Raw genomic sequence first — 27,492 nt, forward strand, 5'->3', positions numbered from 1 at the left:
ATCCTAAATAGAATTCAAACCGTGCCAGATGTGGTGACTCGTTGTATAGATGGGAGAAAGTAGCTTCTTCTAACAGCGACTGTATAGCTGCTAGGCAAATCATTGTCTGTTTAGTTGAAGATTACCCATTGACAGCCTGCACTGGTGCCCGCACAGAATTCCTACGTGCTACTAGAAAGATGATAGAATATATCAGCTGTATGGACATTCGGCTGTAATTTTGTTTTCGTACCGTTTGTGGTTTTGTAGATTTTATGGATTTTTATGTATTTTTTATGTATTTTTTATGTATTTTTTATTTTCAAGTTCCTGAATGTTTTTATATACATAGCTAAAGCTTCTATTGTAGACTATTTCTATTTGATTAATTCATGTGATGAACTATCCCCTTATGCGAAGCAAAATATGCGCAATGCTACCTCTCCTCTGTCTTATTTCGGAGAAGCACGAGCGGGTCTGTTGGTCACAGTGAACGTAGAATACCCATACCCATACCCACTGACCTCTGTATCCATATCATGAGCCATCACCACCTGTATCAACGAAATTCCGTGCTAAGACTCTGGCCCATAGATTTCCAACGCTGTCAGACAAGGAGAGAGATTCCTGAAGTTCACCTACATCTCTTTTCCCTGCTGGGATCCACCTTTGGGCACGATTTACGTATCCCACGATGTTTACGCGAATGTAGGCTTCAGTTGAGCCTAACACCCTTTTAAACTTTAGAAACCAGTTCCGTGGGTGACACAATCTTCCTTGAAACACCAGTGAAACTTCAGTTGTTACCAGTAAGTTGTACGATAACATTACGGCATACAGTTTTATACGCAATGAAAATAGAAGTGGTTGGTGTAATTACAGCGACGCACAGTTGTTGTACAAGACGTAATTTATACCGGGCTGTGAGGACAGCATGGTGGCGAGAGGAGTTGGTGGAGCTTGAGGAGAATTCAAAAAAAATGAATAGCAAGTATAATCCTCATTTCATGCGTATAGAGGGGTGGGGGGGGGGCAGGGAGGGGGAAAGGTTAAAAATAGTGAGCAACGACGCTCCTGTAGAGACCAAAACATGTTGACTTCAGCCGTGTGCTTTACTGTCGCGCCTGCTTCACGGCTGACGGTCGGCTGTACACATACCGTGTCGTAAGTGACAAGGCCGGCTCCCGTTTGCTTACACCCGTGTTAGCAGGTTGCACAAACTTCCTGGGGCCTGTCCCACGGTCAAAGATTTCGCAGTGAGCTATGCAAAGAGAGAGAGAGAGAGAGAGAGAGAGAGAGAGAGAGAGAGAGAAGCGGTTTCGCGGCAGTGGAATCATTCTACAGTCAGCCGCAAATGCCGATTCTCTAAACCTTCTCAATAGTGTTTCGCGAAAAGAACACAGTCTTTCCTCCAGGGATTCCCATTTGAGTTTACGGAGCGTTAGTGTAATACTCGCGTGTTGGTCGAACCTACCGGTTACAGCACGTCGACTAAATTATCCTTTAACCCGACTTGATGCGGATTCCAAACATTCGAGCCGTTCTCGAGATATAGTCTGTCAAGCATTCCGTGTGCAGTCTCTACGACAGCTCCTTTCAAATGGCTCTGAGCACTATGGGACTTAACATCTGAGGTCGTCAGTCCCCTAGACTTAGAACTACTTAAACCTAACTAACCTAAGGACATTACACACATCCATGCCCGAGGCAGCATTCGAACCTGCGACCGTAAGAGCAGCGCGATGCTAGACTGAAGCGCCTAGAACCGCTTGACCACAGAAGCCGGCGACGACAGCTGCTACTATCCTTAAAACTTACCTACGCACTTGATTCCGTAGCTACGGTTCTTCCGCAGGTTCGTCACACAGGCCACCATGGTACTGGAATTTCTGTGATCCATCCCATTCACGGATGAGCCTGCCTTCACGACGGGTATGGGCTACGGAGAATAATCCCAAAGGTATGGTGCCAGCGAACCGTCAACACCAGTTCAGCCTGACGGTGTGGGCGAGGAATATCGGCGACCGCTTCGTGGACAAGTCATACTCCAACAATACCTCATAGGCACTGCATGCGGGTGATACTGCTTTCACTTCTGGGAGACGCTTTTTCCGTGGTACGAAGGGTACTGTGGCTACTAGATGATGGTACTCCAGTTCACTGTCATTTTTACGTTGGATCTAAAACCGTAGTACAATGAGAACTTTTGTACTTGTATGCTCTGTTCTCATGTGTGCTTGCCTTCAGTCATTGGAACTTAGACTGTCAAAAATCTGTTTTTCCCTATCTTCGGTTGGAACGCATTTTCCGGCCATATAACGATTCGACCTGTTTTGCCCATTGGCCTCTTACAGATCATTTCCTGCAGTTTCTTGTACCATCCCCATGACGTTATTGTGAAAATTTACGAAACTAGAGTGACGATATAAAAACAATCGTAATAACGAAAATATTGATAAAAGCCATAAAGACGATGTGTTGTGATTATTGTAGTGAAATATTGTAAAATAATATTGAAAAAGAACAATGAAAATTACTATTAATACGAAAACTATGGCCGGCTGGAGTGGCCGAGCGGTTCTAGGCGCTTCAGTCTGGAACCGCGCGACCACTACGATTGCAGGTTCGTATCCTGCCTCGGGCATGGAGGTGTGCGATGTCCTTAGGTTAGTTAGGTTTAAGTAGTTCTAAGTTCTAGGGGACTGATGACCTCAGATATTAAGTCCCATAGTGCTCAGAGCCATTTGAACCATTTGAACGAAAACTATGTATTTGAAGGATAATCTGTGAACAAAGATAAAAATGAATAGACAGTCCTCTAACGAGCAAGAAAGAAAAAAAACTAACTACTCTTCGTTTTGTTCTTGACCGTAGAAGGACGCCATTGACGATTCGTGATGAGAGTGGCATGTGTTTGTTACTAATACTGTAAGAAAAAAGCATTCTTATGATGATAATAAATAATACTATAAATGTGTAAATTTGTGTTTTCCTTTCAATAGTGTAGGGAAAGGTATCCTATAAATATTACTGAATAATTTGCAGTTTTCATATACGGTGCTGATTTTGTTTCAAAGACGCCATTACGAGCGAGTACATAATTTTAAGTTTTTTTGTTTTTTTTTTTCACTGCCGAAACAGTTTTTGTGTTTGCCTGGACCAGTCAGCATGGATCAGGTCTCACACGATTCAGTACATAAAAAATAATTCTAATTCAGATGTAAATAGAAAATAGCTTTCAAAGAATTTTAATCAGTGTTATAACAAGATGTCAATGCGAACCTCACAGAAAACCCAGAGGCTCTTCTTATTAACAGAACAATGAAGCTGGTCGGATTTTAATGTGCACGACATTTAGCTTCATGTCTAATACGTTAAACACTAATATGCTAGACTGCTTAAACTCGCGGAAGAAATTAACAATACTCGCACAACAATCAAAGTCTTACACGTAACCGTCAAGATTTTGGTGCACTTTAACACAGCATGTCAGCTTTGTGTTGCACAGCGGCATTGCGCATCTGCAAACGACAAAAGGTACTTGAAACATAATAGTCTAATATCGACAGGCCCTCAGAAAACTAAAGTTTGTGGGGCCAAGGCGCCCAGGAAAAGTACATTTCTTTTTGTTGAAAATAGCAAAGCTCAATTAAGGTGGCTTTAATGGTGATACACTTTCTAATTTGCAACTTTTCATGTCAGAGAACACCATTACATGTCAGTAGAATTGAGTATTCAGCATTTACAACTGCATTTATCATTGATACTGAGAATACATCATCTTAATTATTTCTTATGCTACACGAACATTGACAATAACATCATACAGTACGGATGTAGTACATTCTCCGCACATAACAAACTCACCCTCTGTATAGCGAACAAGAGCGGCCCTATCTCAGTTTCTTGGGGCTCTCCCGACAATGCCATTTACTGCCCCAAATAATAGCGCTCTGGACAAGAGTTACTCCTAGCTAGGGCTTTCCAAAGTTACTTTCAAACAGATACTGGACGACTCGGTCCAATCTAAGACACATACTTGCCTGTAAGTCATTAAGGATTTTGGAAAAGAGTTATCCATCACCTCCAGGAAGTCGCCACCCATCTCTGGGTACAGGAAACCGACCACGGCGTCCACAGTACCGAAGAGAATGCGTACAAAGGCACTCGCTGGAAATAATGTTATAAGTTCATCACCTACGATCCATTCATTTCATTTGAGTGCATTTAATTCATTTATTTTATGAAAGATTGCCAGAGATAGTGTACTGTGTTGTCACATTAATATGACCACCTGTCAAAAGCCTGGGTAGCCAGTTTTTGAAGTGCGGAACGTTACAACAGGTGCAGGAAGAATTTTTAATGATGCTGGATGGCGTGGATGTGGCATCATGCCAACTTCAGTGACGTGGCCAGATACGCCAGGTTTCTCAGTTGGGAATCCATGGCCCATCGATGTTACTCACAGATTTTCGATTGCGTTTGAGCCCGGGCAGTTGCGTGGTCAGGAGCGTACAGTAACTTCATCCTGGTACTCTGCGAACAATACACATACACTGCGAACTGTGTGACTCGTTGCATTGTCCTGCTGGTAGATGCCATCATGCCGAGGAAGAACAAACTGCATGTAGGGGTGGACCCGAAAGGTTAGATGCATACTTAAGTTCGTCCGTTGTGCCTTCCAGAACGACGCGATCACCCAGGCCTGGACTCCTCTGGAGATTGTTGAGGGGTGTTTCCTTTCAGACGTTTCACGCCGTACGCGTCAACGGCCGTCTGTCCGATGCAGCATGAAACGTGATTCATCCGGAAAGACTGCTGAAACCTGGTAGTCAAGGTAGGGCAGGATTCGGTTACGATTGTAATCAGTTACAATTGGTTGCCTTTTACAGTTACAATTTATTTTAAACCAATAATTCCAGAATCAACAATAAATAGAAATACCACACACTATTAATGAAGGAATAAACAACTGTGTAAATAATAGTGTTTTCAGTGAGTTACAATTTAACAAATCGCCATTAAATACAGATACAGCAGATAATTTTTTAAAAGCAAGCCGCTGTGATCTGGGCAGAAGGCCTTACACGCCAGGAATGGCAATGAATTAAGAATGTTTAAGAACTCGTTGCGATTACAACTTACAGGTATTGAAATATTAGAAAGTAAATGGCCACAAACACAGCAGAAGGTATCAGACGCCAGGAACGGCAGTAAATAAGGTTTTAAGGCATACAGCTAAAATACAAATATCGATTTTTTTAAGCAAATGAGCACAGCCATGGCTGAAGGCCTTACACGCCAGCAACGGCAATTATATAAAACAGCAAACACTAGCAAAGGTTAATTAAAAGAAATAAGCAGCTGACCACCAAACGGGTGAAAAGATGTAGGTAACCTTGTAACAAAACCCTTACACTGCTAGATTTATTCCAGAAGGCAACCGGAACTACACTCCTGGAAATGGAAAAAAGAACACATTGACACCGGTGTGTCAGACCCACCATACTTGCTCCGGACACTGCGAGAGGGCTGTACAAGCAATGATCACACGCACGGCACAGCGGACACACCAGGAACCGCGGTGTTGGCCGTCGAATGGCGCTAGCTGCGCAGCATCTGTGCACCCCCGCCGTCAGTGTCAGCCAGTTTGCCGTGGCATACGGAGCTCAATCGCAGTCTTTAACACTGGTAGCATGCCGCGACAGCGTGGACGTGAACCGTATGTGCAGTTGACGGACTTTGAGCGAGGGCGTATAGTGGGCATGCGGGAGGCCGGGTGGACGTACCGCCGAACTGCTCAACACGTGGGGCGTTAGGTCTCCACAGTACATCGATGTTGTCGCCAGTGGTCGGCGGAAGGTGCACGTGCCCGTCGACCTGGGACCGGACCGCAGCGACGCACGGATGCACGCCAAGACCGTAGGATCCTACGCAGTGCCGTAGGGGACCGCACCGCCACTTCCCAGCAAATTAGGGACACTGTTGCACCTGGGGTATCGGCGAGGACCATTCGCAACCGTCTCCATGAAGCTGGGCTACGGTCCCGCACACCGTTAGGCCGTCTTCCGCTCACGCCCCAACATCGTGCAGCCCGCCTCCAGTGGTGTCGCGACAGGCGTGAATGGAGGGACAAATGGAGACGTGTCGTCTTCAGCGATGAGAGTCGCTTCTGCCTTGGTGCCAATGATGGTCGTATGCGTGTTTGGCGCTGTGCAGGTGAGCGCCACAATCAGGACTGCATACGACCGAGGCACACAGGGCCAACACCCGGCATCATGGTGTGGGGAGCGATCTCCTACACTGGCCGTACACCACTGGTGATCGTCGTGGGGACACTGAATAGTGCACGGTACATCCAAACCGTCATCGAACCCATCGTTCTACCATTCCTAGACCGGCAAGGGAACTGGCTGTTCCAACAGGACAATGCACGTCCACATGTATCCCGTGCCACCCAACGTGCTCTAGAAGGTGTAAGTCAACTACCCTGGCCAGCAAGATCTCCGGATCTGTCCCCCATTGAGCATGTTTGGGACTGGATGAAGCGTCGTCTCACGCGGTCTGCACGTCCAGCACGAACGCTGGTCCAACTGAGGCGCCAGGTGGAAATGGCATGGCAAGCCGTTCCACAGGACTACATCCAGCATCTCTACGATCGTCTCCATGGGAGAATAGCAGCCTGCATTGCTGCGAAAGGTGGATATACACTGTACTAGTGCCGACATTGTGCATGCTCTGTTGCCTGTGTCTATGTGCTTGTGGTTCTGTCAGTGTGATCATGTGATGTATCTGACCCCAGGAATGTGTCAATAAAGTTTCCCCTTCCTGGGACAATGAATTCACGGTGTTCTTATTTCAATTTCCAGGAGTGTATTAACTAGACATATATAACCTTCAATGTAGGCATCACAAGGTATGATAATAAATAATACAATAATAAAACACAAGGACCAGTCACAGACGGTGCTCCATGAATCGACCTCTGAGAAGGTCCGGCAACAAACACTTTTGCGAGCGATGAGATAAGCAGCCAAGAGTTGCATTCACTTCACAAGATGGTAACTCAGACTAGTGGCAGTCTAACGAATGACTAATGATAACCTTGCTAAAGCTGTCTGACGTCCAATAAACCAATGCCACGATGGAACAATGCGCCAAAGCCGGAACCGGCGGTGTGCACTACATCCACGGAATACTGTGATTACAGCGCCCGGAACGAGAAGGAACCATTACCACCAGAGTAGAAAAATCACCAACCGGCCTACAATCAAGAAAGCCGTTACATACACTAACCTCCAGGGCAGGTAACTGAGGCGTTAGTGGCCACCAGGCAGGAAAAACACCACTGGTTGAACGTAAGCAATTGTAACAAGCTAAACGAAATAAATAGTAGTAAGAAGTCGAGGAAAGCTAATCAGATCCGCCTTCTGCGAACACTCCACTCTCTGCTCTTCGCCTCGGCGCCACTACGAGCAGCAAGACGAATCCAACTCACTGGAGAATCGCGGGATGTCGCAGTCTCTGCTTGGATTGAAATGCACTCGTCTTTAAGCGTGCAGGATCTGGTTTACGACGAGGTTGTGCAGCATCGTGACCACAGCCCTTCCATCAAGCAGTCCATGCGCGCCGCCAGCGGTCCCGGCGTGTTCTCGCACTCCGCGGACCTGGCTCCGCCTGAGTCCCCAATCGAACTGGCCCACTCAAACGACACAGAAAAGAAGGGACGTCGCTCCAAAGATAGGGCAACGGTTACTGCATATCGATAACTGCCACTGCTGCCACTAGCGGCCAGGCAACGCTTGCGAAACGAGTGGCGCCAGTCAAGACGAGAAGACAAAAAACCGCAACCATGCCAACTAAAGGATACCGTCTGGCCTCCAACAGAGGGCAGAAACTTACGAACAGCAGCAATGCGAGCCGCGGCAGGGCTCAACTCCTTGCTGTCACTCAGTGTAGTAATGGTATGGAAACTCCAGCCTTCGTCGCCGATGTACAGCAGTCGGCATGGATGCATGAACCCGGTGCGTGCTGCAGCGGCCCGTACGCAGCAAAGTTCGTTGTATTCTGTCGCTGAGGAGACACGGTTGGTAACGCAACGCCTCCTACGCGGTGAGTTGCTCATCAGTCGCACGTCTGTTTGCCTGTACACGTCTGCCCATCATCCGTGGCCCGTGGTGAAACACACTTGGCTCGTAGCCGGTTTTGGGTAGCGCCATTTTGCGATGCACGGTGTACTTTAACAACGGCAGTACAGGGAACAGCTCACAAACTTAGTAGTTTCAGAAATGTACCCATCCTTGGCCCGAAAACCAATGCTGATGCCCTCGTGGACGTCGGATAAATGGCTCCGTTTCCTCGTTATGACAACGACGGCACTATTTTTTCCGTCCCTCCGGTATGCTTTGCATTCTCTCTAACGCTAGTGTTGTGGCACCTACTGTCTCTAAGTTGTTTTGCACATTCTACATCTACATACATCTCCGCAATCTACCTTACGGTGCGTGGCGGAGGGTACCTCGTACCACAACTAGCATCTTCTCTCCCTGTTCCACTCCCAAACAGCCGGCCGCGGTGGTCTAGCGGTTCCGGCGCTGCAGTCCGGAACCGCGGGACTGCTACGGTCGCAGGTTCGAATCCTGTCTCGGGCATGGGTGTGTGTGATGTCCTTAGGTTAGTTAGGTTTAAGTAGTTCTAAGTTCTAGGGGACTTATGACCTAAGATGTTGAGTCCCATAGTGCTCAGAGCCATTTGAACCATTTGAACTGCCAAACAGAACTAGGGAAAAATGACCGCCTACATTCCTTTGTACGAGCCCTAATCTCTCTTATCTTTGTGGTCTTTCCGCGAAATGTAAGTTGGCGGCAGTAAAATTGTACTGCAGTCAGCCTCAAATGCTGGTACTCTAAATTTCCTCAGTTGCGATTCACGAAAAGAACGCCTCCTTTTCCTCCAGAGACTCCCACCCGAGTTCCTGAAGCATTTCCGTAACACTCGCGTGATGATTAAACCTACCAGTAACAAATCTAGCAGCCCGCCTCTGAATTGCTTCTATGTCCTCCCTCAATCAGACCTGATAGGGATCCCAAACGCTCGAGAATAGGTCGTATTGGTCTTTTATAAGCGGTCTCCTTTACAGATGAACCACATCTTCCCAAAATTCTACCAATGAACCGATGACGACTATCCGCCTTCCCCACAACTGCCATTACATGCTTGTCCCACTTTATAGCGCTCAGCAATGTTGCGCCCAAATATTTAATCGACGTGACTGTGTCAAGCGCTACACTACTAATGGTGTATTCAAACATTACGGGATTCTTTTTCCTATTCATCTGCATTAATTTACATTTATCTATATTCAGAGTTATCTGCCATTCTTTACACCAATCACAAATCCTGTCCAAGTCATCTTGTATCCTCCTACAGTCACTCAACGACGACAGCTTCCCGTACACCACAGCATCATTAGCAAACAACCGCACATTACTATCCACCCTATCCAGAAGATCATTTATGTAGATAGAAAACAACATCGGACCTACCACACTTCCCTGGGGCACTCCAGATGATACCCTCACCTCCGATGAACACTCACCATCGAGGGCAACGTACTGAGTTCTATTACTTAAGAAGTCTTCGAGCAACTCACATATTTGGGAACCAATCCCATATGCTCGTACCTTAGTTAGGAGTCTGCAGTGGGGCACCGAGTGAAACGCTTTTTTGCAGGAGCGATGCTTTCTAAAGCCGTGTTGATGCATGGACAGCAACTTTATCTATTTCAAGGAAATTCATTATATTCGAACTGAGAATATGTTTGAGAATCCTGCAACAAACCGATGTTAAGGATATTGGTCTGTAATTTTGAGGATCCGTCCTTCTAACCTTCTTATACAGGGTGTTACAAAAAGGTACGGTCAAACTTTCAGGAAACATTCCTCACACACAAAGAAAGAAAATATGTTATGTGGACATGTGTCTGGGAACGCTTACTTTCCATGTTAGAGCTCATTTTATTACTTCTCTTCAAATCACATTAATCGTGGAATGGAAACACACAGCAACAGAACGTTCCAGCGTGACTTCAAACACTTTGTTACAGGAAATGTTCAAAATGTCCTCCGTTAGCGAGGATATATGCATCCACCCTCCGTCGCATGGAATCCCTGATGCGCTGATGCAGCCCTGGAGAATGGCGTATTGTATCACAGCCGTCCACAATACGAGCACGAAGAGTCTCTACATTTGGTACCGGGGTTGCGTAGACAAGAGCTTTCAAATGGCCCCATAAATGAAAGTCAAGGGGGTTGAGGTCAGGAGAGCGTGGAGGCCATGGAATTGGTCCGCCTCTACCAATCCATCGGTCACCCAATCTATTGTTGAGAAGCGTACGAACAGTTCGACTGAAATGTGCAGGAGCTCCACCGTGCATGAACCACATATTGTGTCGTACTTGTAAAGGCACATGTTCTAGCAGCACAGGTAGAGTATCCCGTATGAAATCATGATAACGTGCTCCATTGAGCGTAGGTGGAAGAACATGGGGCCCAATCAAGACATCACCAACAATGCCTGCCCAAACGTTCATAGAAAATCTGTGTTTATGACGTGATTGCACAATTGCGTGCGTGCGGATTCTCGTCAGCCCACACATGTTGATTGTGAAAATTTACAGTTTGATCACGTTGGAATGAAGCCTCATCCGTAAAGAGATTTGCACTGAAATGAGGATTGACACATTGTTGGATGAACCATTCGCTGAAGTGTACCCGTGGAGGCCAATCAGTTGCTGATAGTGCCTGCACACGCTGTACATGGTGCGGAAACAACTGGTTCTCCCGTAGCACTCTTCATACAGTGACGTGGTCAACGTTACCTTGTACAGCAGCAACTTCTCTGACGCTGACATTAGGGTTATCGTCAACTGCACGAAGAATTGCCTCGTCCATTGCAGGTGTCCTCGTCGTTCTAATTCTTCCCCAGTCGCGAGTCATAGGCTGGAATGCTCAGTACTCCCTAAGACGCCGATCAATTGCTTCGAACGTCTTCCTGTCGGGACACCTTCGTTCTGGAAATCTGTCTCGATACAAACGTACCACGCCACGGCTATTGCCCCGTACTAATCCGTACATCAAATGGGCATCTGCCAACTCCGCATTTGTAAACATTGCACTGACTGCAAAACCACGTTCGTGATGAACACTAACCCGTTGATGCTACGTACTGACGTGCTTGATGCTAGTACTGTACAGCAATGAGTCGCATGTCAACACAAGCACAGAAGTCAACATTACCTTCCTTCAATTGGGCCAACTGGCGGTGAATCGAGGAGGTACAGTACATACTGACGAATCTAAAATGATCTCTAACATGGAAATTAAGCGTTTCCGGACACATGTCCACATAACATCTTTTCTTTATTTGTGTGTGAGGAATGTTTCCTGAAAGTTTGGCCGTACCGTTTTGTAACACCCTGTATACAGGCGTCACCTGCGCTTTTTTCCAGTCGATCGGGACTTTACGTTGGGCAAGAGATTTGCGATAAATGCAAGCTAAGTAAGGAGCCAATGCAGTAGAGTACTCTCTGTAAAACGGAATTGACGATGAACGTAGCCGCTGATCACACTGGTGTTAGTAGACAGTGGGCAGTGTACTAGCAGAGAAAGAGAGGGATAGGGAGAGAGAGAGAGAGAGAGAGAGAGAGAGAGAGAGAGAGAGAGAGAGAGAGAATGCTGTCCTGTCTGTCAGAGATCAAGTTTCACTTCCTAACCTTGGACCAGCGCCGTATCGCGGTGCAGAGTGGGCCTACTTTGTGGCGCGCATGTCTCGCGTGACCACGCGTTCGGGGAGCGCGGTGTTTGGCCAGTCCTGGGTAATTAATTCGCGAGGTCCGGTTTAGCGGCGGCGGCTGCGGCGGCCCGTCACACGGACAGGAGAGGCTGGCTCGGCGTGGCGCCCTTGGCCGTTTAGCCTTTGTCCCGCTCCGCGTAACTCGCGGCAGCCGCCAGCCGGCGCCAATCCCATTGTCCGCCAGCCACTGCCCACGGCCAACAAACACTGCGATACGTAGGGCCGCGGCGGCGCGTCGCGCGGCTCAGTCAGTCATTCCTGTACCCGCGCCGCCGATATGTGCTCGTAGCATTTGTCGGGATTTGGCCGTATTTATGTGGAATGTGTTTGGACGGTAGCAGCGCTGCGGAAGCACCACAGAATGGAGTTGTGTGTACAGCGAGGTAACGTGCTACTGACCCAGATCTCTGGTGGTGTGTGTGTGTGTGTGTGTGTGTGTGTGTGTGTGTCAGAGAGAGAGAGCGCGACGACGTCCATCGGGCGTGGAGTGCGCATTACTGTCCGTGGTGCGCCGAGTGTAATACCTGCATATTAGATCACCTATACTAAACTCTTTACATACCATATTACGACAGTTTACGTAAAATGTCTTGAACAGTAGTTGATTCATGCAGTAAACTTTACATACAGGGTGCTTAAATCGTTTTTTGATACTGCAGCCGATATGAATTGATACACAAAGGAATTACAGACTTTCACATGTCCGAAGGAACGGACATTCATTCCACCGCGTACAGTCTACGGATTGACCGATGAGAGGAGGAGGAACAGCCGGCCGCTGTGGCCGAGCGGCTCTAGGCGCTTCAGTCCGGAACCGCGCTGCTGCTACTGTCGGAGGTTCGAATCCTGCCTCGGTCATGGATTTACGTGATGTCCTTACATTAGTTAGGTTTAAGTACCGGGTGATCAAAAAGTGAGTATACATTTGGAAACTGAATAAATCACGGTGTAATGTAGACAGAGAGCTACAAATTGACACACATGCTTGGAATGACATGCGGTTTTATTAGAACAAAAAAAAAAAAAAAAAATAAATAATACAAAAGTTCAAACAATGTCCGACAGATGACGCTTTATCTGATCATAATAGCAATAAGTAGCGTAACAGAGTAACACTAAGCAAAGATGATGTTCTTTACAGGAAATGCTCAATACGTCCACCACCATTCCTCAACAATAGCTGTAGTCGAGGAATAATGTTGTGAACAGCACTGTAAAGCATGTCCGGAGTTATGGTGAGGCACTGGCGTCGGATGTTGTCTTTCAGCATCCCTAGAGATGTCGGTCGATCACGATACACTTGCGACTTCGGGTAACCCCAAAGCCAATAATCGCACGGACTGAGGTCTGGGGACCTGGGAGGCCAAGCACGACGAAAGTGGCGGCTGAGCACACGATCATCACTAAACGACGCGCGCAAGAGATCTTTCCCGCGTCTAGCAATATGGGGCGGAGCGCCATCCTGCATAAACATCGTACGTTCCAGCAGGTGTTTATCAGCCAGGCTGGGGATGATGCGATTCTGTAACATATCGGCGTACCTCTCACCCGTCACGATAGCAGTTACGAAACCAGAATCACACATTTCCTCGAAGAGAAAAGGCCCGATAACAGTAGATGTGGTAAATCCAACCTATACCGTGACTTTCTCGTCGTGCAGTGGAGTTTCCACGACAGTTCTAGGATTTTCGGTAGCCCAAATTCTGCAGTTGTGGGCGTTGACAGACCCTCGGAGCGTGAAATGAGCTTCGTCGGTCCACAACACGTTACTCAACCAATCGTCATCTTCCGCCATCTTTTGAAACGCCCACACCGCAAATGCCCTCCGCTTCACTAAATCGCCAGGTAACAGTTCACGATGCCGATGGATTTTGTACGGATAGCATCGGAGGGTACGCGTCAGTGCCAACCAAACAGTAGTGTATGGAATGCCGGTGCGACGTGCGACTGCACGAGCGCTGACTTCCCCGTGCATAGACGAACCCGCTACAGTCTCCATTTCTTCCTGAACTGTCTCAGCAGCATTACGCTTTATGCTCGGTCAGCCACTACGGGGTCTATCGTCTAAACAACCCGTGGCTTCCAACTTCGAAATCATTCTCGCCACAGCTGCATTTGTCAACGGACCTTTACCCGTTCGAATCTCCTTCCTTTGGCGATAGGATCGTAACGCTGAACTAGCACATTCCCCATTCTGATAATACAGCTTCACTAAAAGCGCCTTTTCAGGTAACGTCAACATGCTGCGACTGCTGGCGCATCTGATCCTATCTCTCATTACAGCTCCTTTTATACACGATTGTCATGCGCATTCACTGATGTTTTGCTGTCCAGCGCCATCTGTCGGACATTTTGTGAACTTTGTTTTTTTTGTTTTTTTTTATTTCTAATAAAACCCCATTCATTCCAAGCATGTGTGTCAATTTTTACCTCTCTATCTACATTATTCCGTGGTTTCTTAAGTTTTCACATTTATACTGACTTATTGATCACCCGGTAGTTTTAAGTTCTAGAGGACTGATGACCTCAGATGTTAAGTCCCATAGTGCTCAGAGCCATTTGAAGCGTTTCATGCCGAACAGGAAAGCTCTAACGAACTTAAGTCCGGAAATGCATGCTATCCATACAGGAGACCATTTATTCAATCATACATTGTTCAGAGCCTGCGGTCTAATACGCGCTGTACCACGCAGCCAAATTTACAGTATGTGTTGTAAATGGTTTCCATGTGCCTCAACGCATGCGTGTACTCGCGTGTAGCATCTTCTGTCTGACATGTTCAGATCGCCCAGGCTGCATTCGAACAGTGTCAAAGACAACATGAATATGCTGCTCCAGTTTATCCGCATCTGGAATCGGTTCTACATACACGATACTTCTGAGATGGCCCCATAACCAAATATTACACGGGTTGAGGTCCGGTGAATGAGTAGGCCATGAAGCTGGGCCCCCCTCGTCCGATCCTTCGCCCAGGAAAGACACGATAACAGCGAAGTGGGCTGGAGCACCGTCATCTAGCAGCCACGTAACCCTTCGAATCATCAGTGGCACTTCTTCCAGCAGGGAGGCAAAGTCAACCGCAAGAAACACCGATAGTTCCGGCCTTTTAAGCGACGTGGAAGAAAGAGAGGACCCAAAATACGGCCGCCAGTTATCCTGACGGATCCCTGATTCGCATAATGAGTGACTTATTTCGCTCCAAAGACGGACAAACAAGCTATTAAGCAGTTGGCTCTGAGCACTATGGGGCTCAACTGCTGAGGTCATTAGTCCCCTAGAACTTAGAACTACTTAAACGTAACTAACCTAAAGACATCACAAACATCCATGCCCGAGGCAGGATTCGAACCTGCGACCGTAGCGGTCTTGCGATGCCAGACTGCAGCGCCTAGAACCGAACGGCCACTACGGCCGGCTATTAAGCAGTTGGTCATAATATTTTTGCTCATCGGTGTATACAGTGTCCTGCTCCGTGACCCCACGAAACAGTTTCAGATCAATGGGTAACGCGACGTAATTCAAGATTTGCTCGCGTCGAAGCAAATCCTCGAAACTTTCAAATCTAATAGCGTGCATACGCATTGTTTCTTCAGGGACCCACCAAACTGCGTCCATTGCAGACGCAAAAACTGTCCTGTTTCATCCAGAAAACAAGCAGAAAATACAATTCACAGATTGTTGTTGTTGTTGTTGTTGTTGTTGTTGTTGTTGTGGTCTTCAGTCCTGAGACTGGTTTGATGCAGCTCTCCATGCTACGCTGTCCTGTGCAAGCTTCATCTCCCAGTACCTACTGCAACCTACATCCTTCTGAATCTGCTTAGTGTATTCATCTCTTGGTCTCCCTCTACGATTTTTACCCTCCACCCTCCTATACTAAATTTGTGATCCTTCAATGTCTCAGAACATGCCCTACCAACCGGTCCCTTCTTCTAATCAAAGTGCTCCGCAAATTTCTCTTCTCCGCAATTCTATTCAATACCTCCACATTAGTTATGTGATCTACCCATCAAATGTTCAGCATTCCTCCGTAGAACCACACTTCGAAAGCTTCTATTCTCTTTTTGTCCAAACTATTTATCGTCCATGTTTCACTTCCCTACGTGGCTGCACTCCACACAAATACTTCCAGAAACAACTTCCTGACACTTAAATCTATACTCGATGTTAACAAATGTCTCTTGTTCAGAAACGCTTTCCTTGCCATTGCCAGTCTACATTTTATATCCTCTCTACTTCGACCATCATCAGTTATTTTGCTCCCCAAATAAATTCCTTTACTACTTTAAGTGTCTCATTTCCTAATCTAATTCCCTCAGCATCACCCGACTTAATTCGACTACATTCCATTATCCTCGTTTTGCTTTTGTTGATGTTCATCTTATACCCTCCTTTCAAGACACTGTCCATTCCATTCAACTGCTCTTCCAAGTCCTTTGCTGTCTCTGACAGAATTACAATGTCATCGGCAAACCTCAAAGTTTTTATTTTTTCTCCATGGATTTTAATACCTACTCCGAATTTTTGTTTTGTTTCCTTTACTGCTTGCTCAATATACAGATTGAGTAACACTGGGGAGAGGCTACAACCCTGTCTCACTCCCTTCCCAACCACTGCTTCCCTTTCATGTCCCTAGACTCTTATAACTGCCATGGAGTTTCTATAGGAATTGTAAATAGCTTTTCGCTCCCTTTATTTTACCCCTGCCACATTCAGAATTTGAAAGACAGTATTCCAGTCAACATTGTCAAAAGCTTTCTCTAAGTCTACAAATACTAGAAACGTAGGTTTGTCTTTCCTTAATCTAGCTTCTAAGATAAGTCGTAGGGTGAGTATTGCCTCACGTGTTCCAACATTTCTACGGAATCCAAACTGATCTTCCCCGAGGTCGGCTTCTACCAGTTTTTTCGATTCCTATGTGTGGTGTCACCGCCAGACACCACACATGCTAGGTGGTAGCTTTAAATCGGCCGCGGTCCATTAGTACATGTCGGACCCGGGTGTCGCCACTTTGTGATAGCAGACCGAGCGCCACCACACGGCAGGTATAGAGAGACGTACTAGCACTCGCCCCAGTTGTACGGACGACGTAGCTAGCGATGCACACTGACGAAGCCTCGCTCATTTGCAGAGCAGATAGTTAGAATAGCCTTCAGCTAAGTCAATGGCTACGACCTAGCAAGGCACCATTAGCAATATATTGTCTGAAACTATAGAGTCTCATGTACCAAGGATGGATTAAAGTTATGTATTCCAGAAGCTGCGTACTTTTCTTTATAGCATTCATTACGTATCTTGTTTCAGACCTCACGCCATCCTGCGTGAGCTTATAGCGCGTGCCTTTCGGCTTCCTCTCATTGTGTCTAGGCTGTCTTGTCTAGACACAACAGTAAGAAATAAAACAATAAGAAGAAAATGTTTATATAGTCTCCCTTTAATATCCGGGGCGAAATATCGCTGTGCAGCGGAGTGTAAAACTTTTGCGGGCAAGTGCTCTACCGAATGAGCTGCCCAAGTAGGACTTAAGACACATTCAGAGATGGGTCTCCGTCTGTCCTGCCTTCTAAACTTAATTACAACCTCCAGAAAATACTCTCTAACACAAAAAAAGCGAAAAAAAGACGGAGCACGAAGGAATTATCCGAATGGGACGGAAATCGGTAGGTCTGATGTACATGTACAGACAGACGAATGATATGAATTTTAGAAAAACTGGATGATTTATTCAAGACAAAGAGCTTCAAACGGAGTACGTCAATAACACGTTGGTCCATCTCTGCTTCCCTTATGGAAGCAGTTACTCGGCTTGGCATTGGCAGATAGTTTTTTAATGTCCTCTTGAGGGATGTAGTGCCAAATTGTGCCCTATTTGCGAGTGTGACTGCCAAAATCCCAAGATGGTTGGAGGGCACTGTCCATAATGGTGTAGCTGCAGAGAGACCTGCGACCTCGCTGGCGAAGGTACAGTTTGGCAAGCGCGAAACAGTTGCAGTAGAAACTCTCGACGTGTGCGGGCGGGCATTATCTTGCTGAAATGTAAACCCAGGATGGCTTGCCATGAAGGGGAAGAAAACAGGGCATACGGCATGTTCTACGTATCACTGTGCCGTAAGGGTGGCGCGGATGACAACCAAATGGGTCCTGCTGTGGAAAGGAACGGCACTCCAGACCATCAGACCTGGATGTCGGGCTGAATGGCGAGCGACAGCCAGGTTGTTGCCCCACCGCTGTCCAGGGCGTCTCCAGTCACGTCTTTGCTGGTCATCGGTATGTCTGTAGCTACATGGCAGTGGCTCCTAAAGTTATCTGTGAAAAATGCAAAGTGATGCGGCATACCCATGAAAAATATTTCTTAAGGATAAAGGATCGTTTACAAACCATGGACAGTTTATTCTTCTCAATATGCACCACTCTTCAGTTGACAATCCATGCTGACTGAAAGAAGTGGATGAAAACAACGCGCTCGGTCTATTGTATGGTGCGTGTTTTACTAGACCCGCATCATTGGTCCCTGTTTTGTAGATGGGAATCTAAATACGCTCGAGTATCTAGAGTTCCTAAAATAGGCTGCTACCGCAGTCCTGGAAGACATGCCACTGGACATATAAGGCAGTCAGTATGGTACCAACATGACGGATGACACTCCCATTTCGCACTTGTAATGACAGAGCTGCGTAATAGAACATTTGGAGATCGGTGGAACGATCGTTCAGGAAACGTAAAATCGTCTGCAACATTGCCAGATTTAACACTTCTATATTTTTATCTATGGCAAACATTAATACTAGACTTTTGTTAGGAATCACCGACGTTTGCCGATGGCGAACGGTACCTGTGTTAAGTGCTTGCTTACATATTGTAAAATTGGACACACGTAACTGGACTACTCCTGACGGCGGAAGAGTGATTTTTCGTCGCTGGTATCTTCATACTTTTGATCAAGTTCCAAGCACGTTATGTCTTAGAATTCTCTTGGAAGCTTCTTTCAGATGGCACAGAAAACGTAGAAAAAGTCGATTTCGTAAGCAGGCGACCATACGTGATAAAAAGGTACTAGCGAACGACAGAAATTCGCCATATTGTCCGCTATAACTTGACGGGAACCGCCTCTCGATATATTTATTCATTATGGATATATTTGGGGTGGCTTCTCTTAGCGTCACCCGGTATATTTAGGACGACCATTACGATTGAGTATAGAACGTTACAGGTTATTCCCCATTCTCTGTATTTCATCCTCACTTCAAGAACTGCGAACATCTAACTGGACCTTACATTGCCGAAGGAGTTACCTAGTCTCACAAGACGCAAACAAGTAACAAGTCGGAATTGTCTGTCGTGTACCTCTTCCCTTCATGAATCAAATCAGATCTTCCTACTGGATTTTTCTTCGTATTCTTCTCCATATTATTCTTGCCAACAGTTTAGTCGTGACTTACGATGCTTCGACCCGGACTGTGTCCCTTTGATGTCTTTGCGGATTGGTGATAAGGTCTGCTATCACAGCAACTTGGAGTCGTTTGTATTCTACTAGTAGAGTCAAGTACATTAAAGTAATAACTGGCGTTTGTGGCGTGCTTCATGTACAACATACGCAACACGCCGGTACAACAATATTTGCCATCGCTGAATTACGACCGTCAGAGCCTCAACGGATGTATGCTCTGCTTAGTCACTGCTTTTAACTTCCAACCCTGCACTTGTATCTCAACTAGATAATGCCCACCCGCACACGGTGAAAGTTTCTACTGTTTGCCAAACCCACGTCGGCCTGCAAGGTCGGCAGATCTCTCCCTAATTGAGAACGTCTGAAGCATTATGGGCGCGGCCCTCCAAGCAGCTCCCAATGTTGGCGATCTAATGTGCCAGTTGGGCAGAATTTGGCACGATAACAGTCAGCAGGACACCCAACAACTCCATCAATCAGTATCAAGCCGAATAACTGCTTGCGTAAGTTCCGGAGGTGGACCAACGCGTTATTGACGTACTCAGTTTGTGAAGCTCTTTCTCTTACATATATCATTCAATTTTTCTGGAATTACAATCTTGTTTGACTGTACATGTACGTCACATCTACTCATTTACATCTCGTTCGCGTAATTTCCCTTTTTTTTTGTGAAAGTGTTCAGCCTGTTGCAATTTACGCAGATTGTTATATAACTCTGATATCAGTTCCATGTGTTACTCCAGATACTGCAGTGCTCACAACCGATATTCTCTGTTAACAAAATAAGACCTTGCGCGTTTCGCAGCAGATAGATCATTTGCGTTGAGACTGAACAGGAACCACGCGAAGTTGATTCACCATTTTGTTCTCTTTCGCCCGTCAGTAGAACATGCCGAGCTGAGAACTGTGCCGGCTGCTGGGTCCCGGTTGTCACAGGTAGTCATACTGTCACAGACGCCCACGCGTTGCCGTGACGTCAGCTACAGACCTTGGTAGATGCACCGAGTCGTGAGGACGCGTCAGTCGCGGACAGAACTGTTGTCGCCGCCTTCAATGACACGTCGACAGAAGTCGTCCAGGGCCCCGAGCGTAATCGGTAACGCGGCAGGAACCAGTGCTACTAGCTTGTGACTGTAAACGCCACGGACAAAAAGATTGGTTACCCACGGGAGACATCACGCTCATAACGCGAGCAGACGCGGTTAGGATGCCAGAGTGTTCGTCAAACCAGGAACGTAAACACGCAACCCTGCGAATTCGGCTGTTCTCTGAAAAGACGGGCGTGTCCACAACATACACTGAAGCGCCAAAGAAACTGGTATCGTATTCAAATACAGAGATATGTAAACAAACTGAACTCGGAGCTACGGGCGGCAACGCCTGTTTACGACAGCAAGTGTCTGGCGCAGTTGTCAGATCGGTTACTGCTGCTGCAATGGCAGGTTATCAACATTAAAGTATGAAACTTCCTGGCAGATTAAAACTCCGTGCCGGACCGAGACTCGAACTCGGGACCTTTGCCTTTCGCAGGTTCGCAGGAGAGCTTCTGTAAAGTTTGGAAGGTAGGACACGAGATACTGGCAGAAGTAAACCTGTGAGGACCGGGCGTGAGTCGTGCTTCGGTAGCTCAGATGGTAGAGCACTTGCCCGCGAAAGGCAAAGGTCCCGAGTTCGAGTCTCGGTCGGGCACACGGTTTTAATCTGCCAGGAAGTTTCGTATCAGAGGACACTTCGCTGCAGAGTGAAAATCTCATTCTGGAAACATTAAAGTAATTTTGAACTTGGTGTTATAGTCGGCGCTCGAGCGATGGGACACAGCATATCCGAGGTATCGATCAAGGGGGGTTGTTCCCTTATGACCATTTCACGAGTGTACCGTGCATATCAGGAATCGGGTAAAACATCAAATCTCCGACGTCGCTGCGGCCGGAAAAAGATGCTGTAAGAAAGGTACCAACAACGACTGAAGAGAATCGTTCAACGTGACAGACGTGCAATCCTTCCGCAAACTGCTTCAGATTTGAATGCTGGGCCATGAACAAGAGTCAGCGTGCGGACCTTTCAACGAAACATCATCGATATAGGCTTTCGGAGCCGAAGGTCCACTCGTGTACCCTTGATGCCGGCAAGACACGAAGCTTTACATTTCGCCTGGAACCGTCGACACCGACAATGGATTGTTACGACCCGTGGCTCTACCCTTCATTCGATCCCTGCAAAACCCTACATTTCAGCAGGATAATGCACTACCGCATGTTGCAGGTCCTGTACGGGCCTTTCTGGATACAGAAAATGTTCCAGTGCTGCGCTGGCCAGCACATTCTCCAGATCTGTCACCAATTGAAAACGTCTGGTCAAGGGTGGCCGAGCAACTGGCTCGTCACAATACACCATTACTCTTGATGAACTGTGATATCGTGTTGAAGCTGCATGGGCAGCTGTACCTGTACACGCCATGCAAGCTATGTTTGGCTCAATGCCCAGGCGTATCAAGGCCGTTATTACGGCCAGAGGTGGTTGTTCTGGGTACTGATTTCTCAGGATCTACGCATCCAAATTGCGTGAAAATGTAATCACATGTCAGTTCTAGTATAATATATTTGTCCAATGAAGACTAGTCACCTTCGTTTTGGAGAACGACAGATGTATGCGACAGGTTTCATTGCGGTTTAAGATCGACATTTTTCTAACTTGAAAAGAGTGCAGACCGCTACGTTCGGCTAAAAAGTGTAGGCTCTGCTTCCGTAGCGAAAAATGATGGAAAAATCAAAGAAAAGCCAGTATCCTTCCAGAACAAAATTGCTTAATTGCGAAATGGGTAGTTCGCATTTATTGATGAGTGTTTCGTACAAAGTTCAAACGTTATCTTAAAAGTCTTCTGAATAAATGTAGTGTTCGCTGTATAGTCTTCTAATTTTTTTTATTTGATGATTTTTTTCGCCTTGTATCGGTCAGTTAGGTATTGGAGGTAAGGAATTACATTTTTGTAAACTTTAGGACAAAGATGTAGTAACATCCGTTTTACTTACCATTGGTGCGCTGCTACAATACGGCTCAGTGGGGTGTTGCGAGGCGTGGACAAGAGGAAATCGCAGGTCCACTGCCAGCCAGTTGCATCGTTCGGGAACGTAAAGACTTGGTGTGTTGGGCGGATAAAAGTCGCGGAGTTTGTGTAAGGCAGTGCCATTTCGGCGCCCCTCCCTTACCCAGGCCAAAGTGAGGGAAGTCGGATGAGACGACCTCTTGAATACTCGGCCGCCGAGAACGAATGATGCAGTCGTCAGTTACTGTTTGTTTACGAGCTGAGTGGTCCGACTCGGCAACACGGTTCAGGACTCTGTTACGTTTGCGCTCGTAACCAACTTTGCTGTATATACTGTCTTGTGTGTGTGAACAGATGGATTCTTTCTCGTCAAGTTTAATACTGGTGTTCGCCTTGTTTTATCTACTTTTTATATGTTTGCGACAGTGCTCCGGGAAAACAAGTCTCTAGAAGAAGTGCAGTGTAGACCGCCTAAATTACGGAAAGCCACAACAGCATAAAATCCAAAATGGGCATCCTCTTCAGAAATTGGATGTTTCAACTTTGATTAGTTTCCTAATTTTGAGAGGGGGAACACGCCAAAGAGCCATACGAGAATCTGGTTGCCGAGTGTAAAAACACCACCTCCAGGTACGGTATATAGGCCTGGAAACTGCCCACCTCCTTTACGATTCAGCTGAAGTGTGACACTTGGACGAGAACTTCCAAATTGCCGCCGAGAGATGTGCGACCGCTCGCGGTCCTTTATTCCTGGTTCGCCTGTCGTCACGTGAGCCCAGTTAGAAGGGGTCGTACAAGGGAGAAGGCCAGACATGTGGGCCGCCGATTTTGCTTACACGTGTTTCAACTTCTTGCTGGATATTCCGTTGCTGTTATTGTGGTCTTCAGTCCTGAGACTGGTTTGATGCAGCTCTCCATGCTACTCTATCCTGTGCAAGCTTCTTCATCTCCCAGTACCTACTGCAACCTACATCCTTCTGAATCTGCTTAATTCTTTCTCTTGGTCTCGCTTTACGATTTTTACCCTCCACGCTGCCCTCCAATACTAAATTGGTGATCCCTTGATGCCTCAGAACATGTCCTACCAACCGATCCCTTCTTCTTGTCAAGTTGTCCCATAAGCTCCTCTTCTCCCCAATCCTATTCAATACCTCCTCATTAGTTATGTGATCTACCCATCTAATCTTCAGCATTCTTCTGTAGCACCACATTTCGAAAGCTTCTATTATCTTCTTGTCTAAGCTATTTATCGTCCACTTTTCACTTCCATACATGGCTACACTCCATACAAACACTTTCAGAAACGACTGCCTGACACTTAAATCTATACTCGATGTTAACAAATGTCTCTTCTTCAGAAATGATTTCCTTGCCATCGCCAGTCTACATTTTATATCCTCTCTCCTTCGACCATCGCCAGTTATTTTGCTCCCCAAATAACAAAATTCCTTTACTACTTTGTCTCATTTCCTAATCTAATTCCCTCAGCATCACCCCACTTAATTCGACTACATTCCATTATCCGCGGTTTGCTTTTGTTGATGTTCACCTTATAGCCTCCTTTCAAGACACTGTCCATTCCGTTCAACTGCTCTTCCATGTCCTTTGCTGTCTCTGACCGAATTACAATGTCATCGGCGAACCTCATAGTTTTTATTCCTTCTCCATGGATTTTAACACCTACTCCGAATTTTTCTTTTGTTTCCTTTGCTGCTTACTCAATATACAGATTGAATAACATCCGGGAGAGGCTACAACCCTGTCTCACTCCTTTCCCAACCACTGCTTCCCTTTCAGGCCCCTCGACTCTTATAACGGCCATCTGGTTTCTGTACAAATTGTAAATAGCCTTTCGCTCCCTGTATTTTACCCCTGCCACCTTCAGAATTTGAAAGAGAGTATTCCAGTCAACATTGTCGAAAGCTTTCTCCAAGTCTACAAATGCTAGTAACGTAGGTTTGCCTTTCCTTAATCTAGCTACTAAGATAAGTCGTAGGGTCAGTATTGCCTCACGTGTTCCAACATTTCTACGGAATCCAAACTGATCTTCCACGAGGTCGGCTCTACCAGTATTTCCATTCGTCTGTAAAGAATCCGCGTTAGTATTTTGCAGCCGTGACTTATTAAACTGATAGTTCGGTAATTTTCACATCTGTCAACACCTGCTTTCTTTAGGATTGGAATTATTATATTCTTCTTGAAGTCTGAGGGTATTTGGCCTGTCTCATACATCTTGCTCACCAGATGGTATTCCGTATAGTTTCTGAAAAAAATCGAGGTCTGAGTTGATGACGAAAAAGCGTATTTTCAATGCTTAACATCGAAAGACGGTCTTAGCCGCTTCGTCTATCAGTGCACGAATCACGACCAGGCTCAAACCTCCGCATGTCGACGTCCTTGTCTCACAATCTACATTGGTACGTTACGTATATCCCCTTGTAGGAAGGAAAGATTTATTGAGAGTCTAGGACCTAATATTGACGAATAAACACGAAAGAGTACTGTCTGTGTTATTAAGAAGTGTGATGCGATGTTACTGAGCCGTGTTTCGCCTCTCAGTATATATCGTGCTGTTAAGATTGTTCTGAGTCCTTCCATTCCATCGTTAATTGATTCTTTCATATTTATAGTTACGCTGCGGACGATTATGTTGAGGTTCCCCTCTGGTGGCGTGTCTGGTCTTATCGATCTTAGAGTCGTTGCTTCCTGTTAGCCTTGTGTAAGGGAATAAGATCTTTGTGGGGATGGCCGGTTGGTTGCCTAGCGGTGAAGAGTCGGTCGGTCAGTTTTTAAAATCGGCAATTTGAGAATGTCGTACGATGAGACCGCGGCGTGGCATGGCAGTGGAGAGTTGGCTGTTGTTCCGAGAAGCCGCGTGGTCTATCCTGGCGGTGCGATACGTGTGGGACGAGTTGACTGGACAAGGCTGTAAGCTCTTGCTGTGGACACCCAGGGGCCACGGCTGTGGTTCCAAGTCACTACTTGGTGGGAGCGGCAACGGATGTCTTTAAATTGTCCATCTGGAGTCGGGAATGATTAGTAACTCGCCTAACCTGAGGAGTGGTATTTCGCCGCCGTGGGTGCAGAGAAGACGAAGGCTCCGGCGACAGAGCGCGTGGCTGCGAGACTGGGTGGGCTGGCGACATGGACACGGTCGGCTGTGAGGAACCTTTGCATCGGAGTTCACCTGCTGTTTCTCTCATAAACTGCACGTTAAGTTTAGATGTCAATTGAAGAATTTTGGTTTGTACAACCAGCGTCTTTTCTGCCCTGTGGCCTCCTGCGTCCGGGTTTCCTGTCTTTGTCGCCGGTGTAATTATAGACAGTGATCTTTTGACTTCTTGTTAGTACTGCCTGGGAGGAAGTGTATTTTTGGGCAGGGATTATGGTTCCTGATTTGATTCCTCTTCCTCCCCTGGCCTCGCGTGAGGTCGATGTGATTGCTGAATGTGAGGCGTTGTGGGTCTGTTAGTCCGCTTCTAGCCTGAGCATCCTTTGGGAGACAATTGTGGCCGCCCTTACACCAGGTCGGTTAATTATTTCTATCCCAGGACATTTTGGTGGCAGGACATGGTATTAAAGTTGTTAGTTATTGTAAAATGTTAAATGGTTGTATTTTACTCTGATTGTTTTTGGCCACTGTTTAAAAATGTTAAGTTTGCCTTTCATTGGTGGTTTTTTAAAAATTGCGTGGCTTTAAAATTGTTAGTTATTGTGAAAGGTGAATGAGTGCATCTTTACTTTGACTGTTTTAGTCTACTTGGCATTCTTTGAAAATGCTAGTTCTGCCTCCCTGTTACCGAGCCCTTGTAATTTAATATCTTGTTTTGGCAAAGTTTAAAAGAAGTGGCTCCCTACATGTTCGGTAGCGAAATTGTATGCAATTGGTGTTGTTGTTTCATTACTTGGAAAGTTTTAATTTTGTTATTTAATGCTTCATCAAAGTCTGTTTTAAGTAAAATGACTTGGCTATTAATGGTAAAGTTTTTTAATTTCATTACTTGGAAAAATTTGATTTGTTATCAAATGTTTTATCAAAGCCGGTTTTAAGTAAAATAGCTTGGCCGTTAACTGTAAAGTAAATTGTTTTGAAAAGGCACTCATGCCTGCTAGCTTTTGGATCTGTTCCTGGTCAAGTGGTAAAGAAATGACTTCTAATGTTTGAAGTAATCAATAAAGAAATTGTAAATTGCAACTCGACAGTAACCAACTAATTTTGGGCCCCGTTTCCCAACTGGGGGTTTTCCTTGATTAATCGTAACACCCGTCTCAGTTATGTTCCTTCGCACACATGTCCGAAGGAACGTCGTTTCGTACATGTTAATGCCACGGGCACCGCTCTTAGGCATTTTTCCTCCGCTCGATTCGCGAATGAGGTACGAAAGAAAGTCGATTATCAATACACGAATGGAACACAAAAGAAAAACGATTATATTCGTTCCGTGTACCTCCCACCACGCACTGTCCAGTGGCTTCTAGAGTGTGGCGGTAGAGAGGGGGTCCACGAAGCGGCCCAGACGCGTTCTATCAACACTCACAGGAAGGCCTCGGCGCTTGTTGGTGACGTCACGTCAGCTAGGCACGGCGAACGCCAGGTCTGTTGCAGGCAGAAACGTCTGGGCGTACTTATTCCTATAAATCTCTTATTTTTGGACAAAATGTTTGGTATTGTTTTGGATTCTGCAGTTTTATTTAGATGAAAGATTTTCTTACTATCTTAAAGCTACAAATGAAGATCATAGTTCTGTATTACTGAATCCTGTCGAAACAAACGTAGATGAATATGAGAAGATGCTTTGCCCCATTTCAAGCTTCGGAAATTTTACATTCCAGTAACTATATTCACTTGATCCATTTTGCTATCGAAACTTACGCCAACCCCCTTACAATTAACTCGTTTGTTTTATTTATTTATTTATTTTCGTTTGACATCGTCACTGGAAATGTGAACTAATTTACATGTGTAAATGTCCAACTGTTGCCAGTCATTAGATTACAGTCGTTTTCAACTAAAGGAATTCTAAACAGGAAACAAAATAGCTTCATACATCGAAAATACTGGTGAGCTTAAACTCTTTAAAGATGCACATTAGAAAAGATAAATATTCCCCTCTTGCAACTGAAAGGTGAAACTTTGTAAGATAAAAAAAAATTACTTGATAAAACAAGTATC

Source organism: Schistocerca piceifrons, chromosome 9 (assembly GCF_021461385.2).
Source record: "Schistocerca piceifrons isolate TAMUIC-IGC-003096 chromosome 9, iqSchPice1.1, whole genome shotgun sequence".
Taxonomy (NCBI): domain Eukaryota; kingdom Metazoa; phylum Arthropoda; class Insecta; order Orthoptera; family Acrididae; genus Schistocerca; species Schistocerca piceifrons.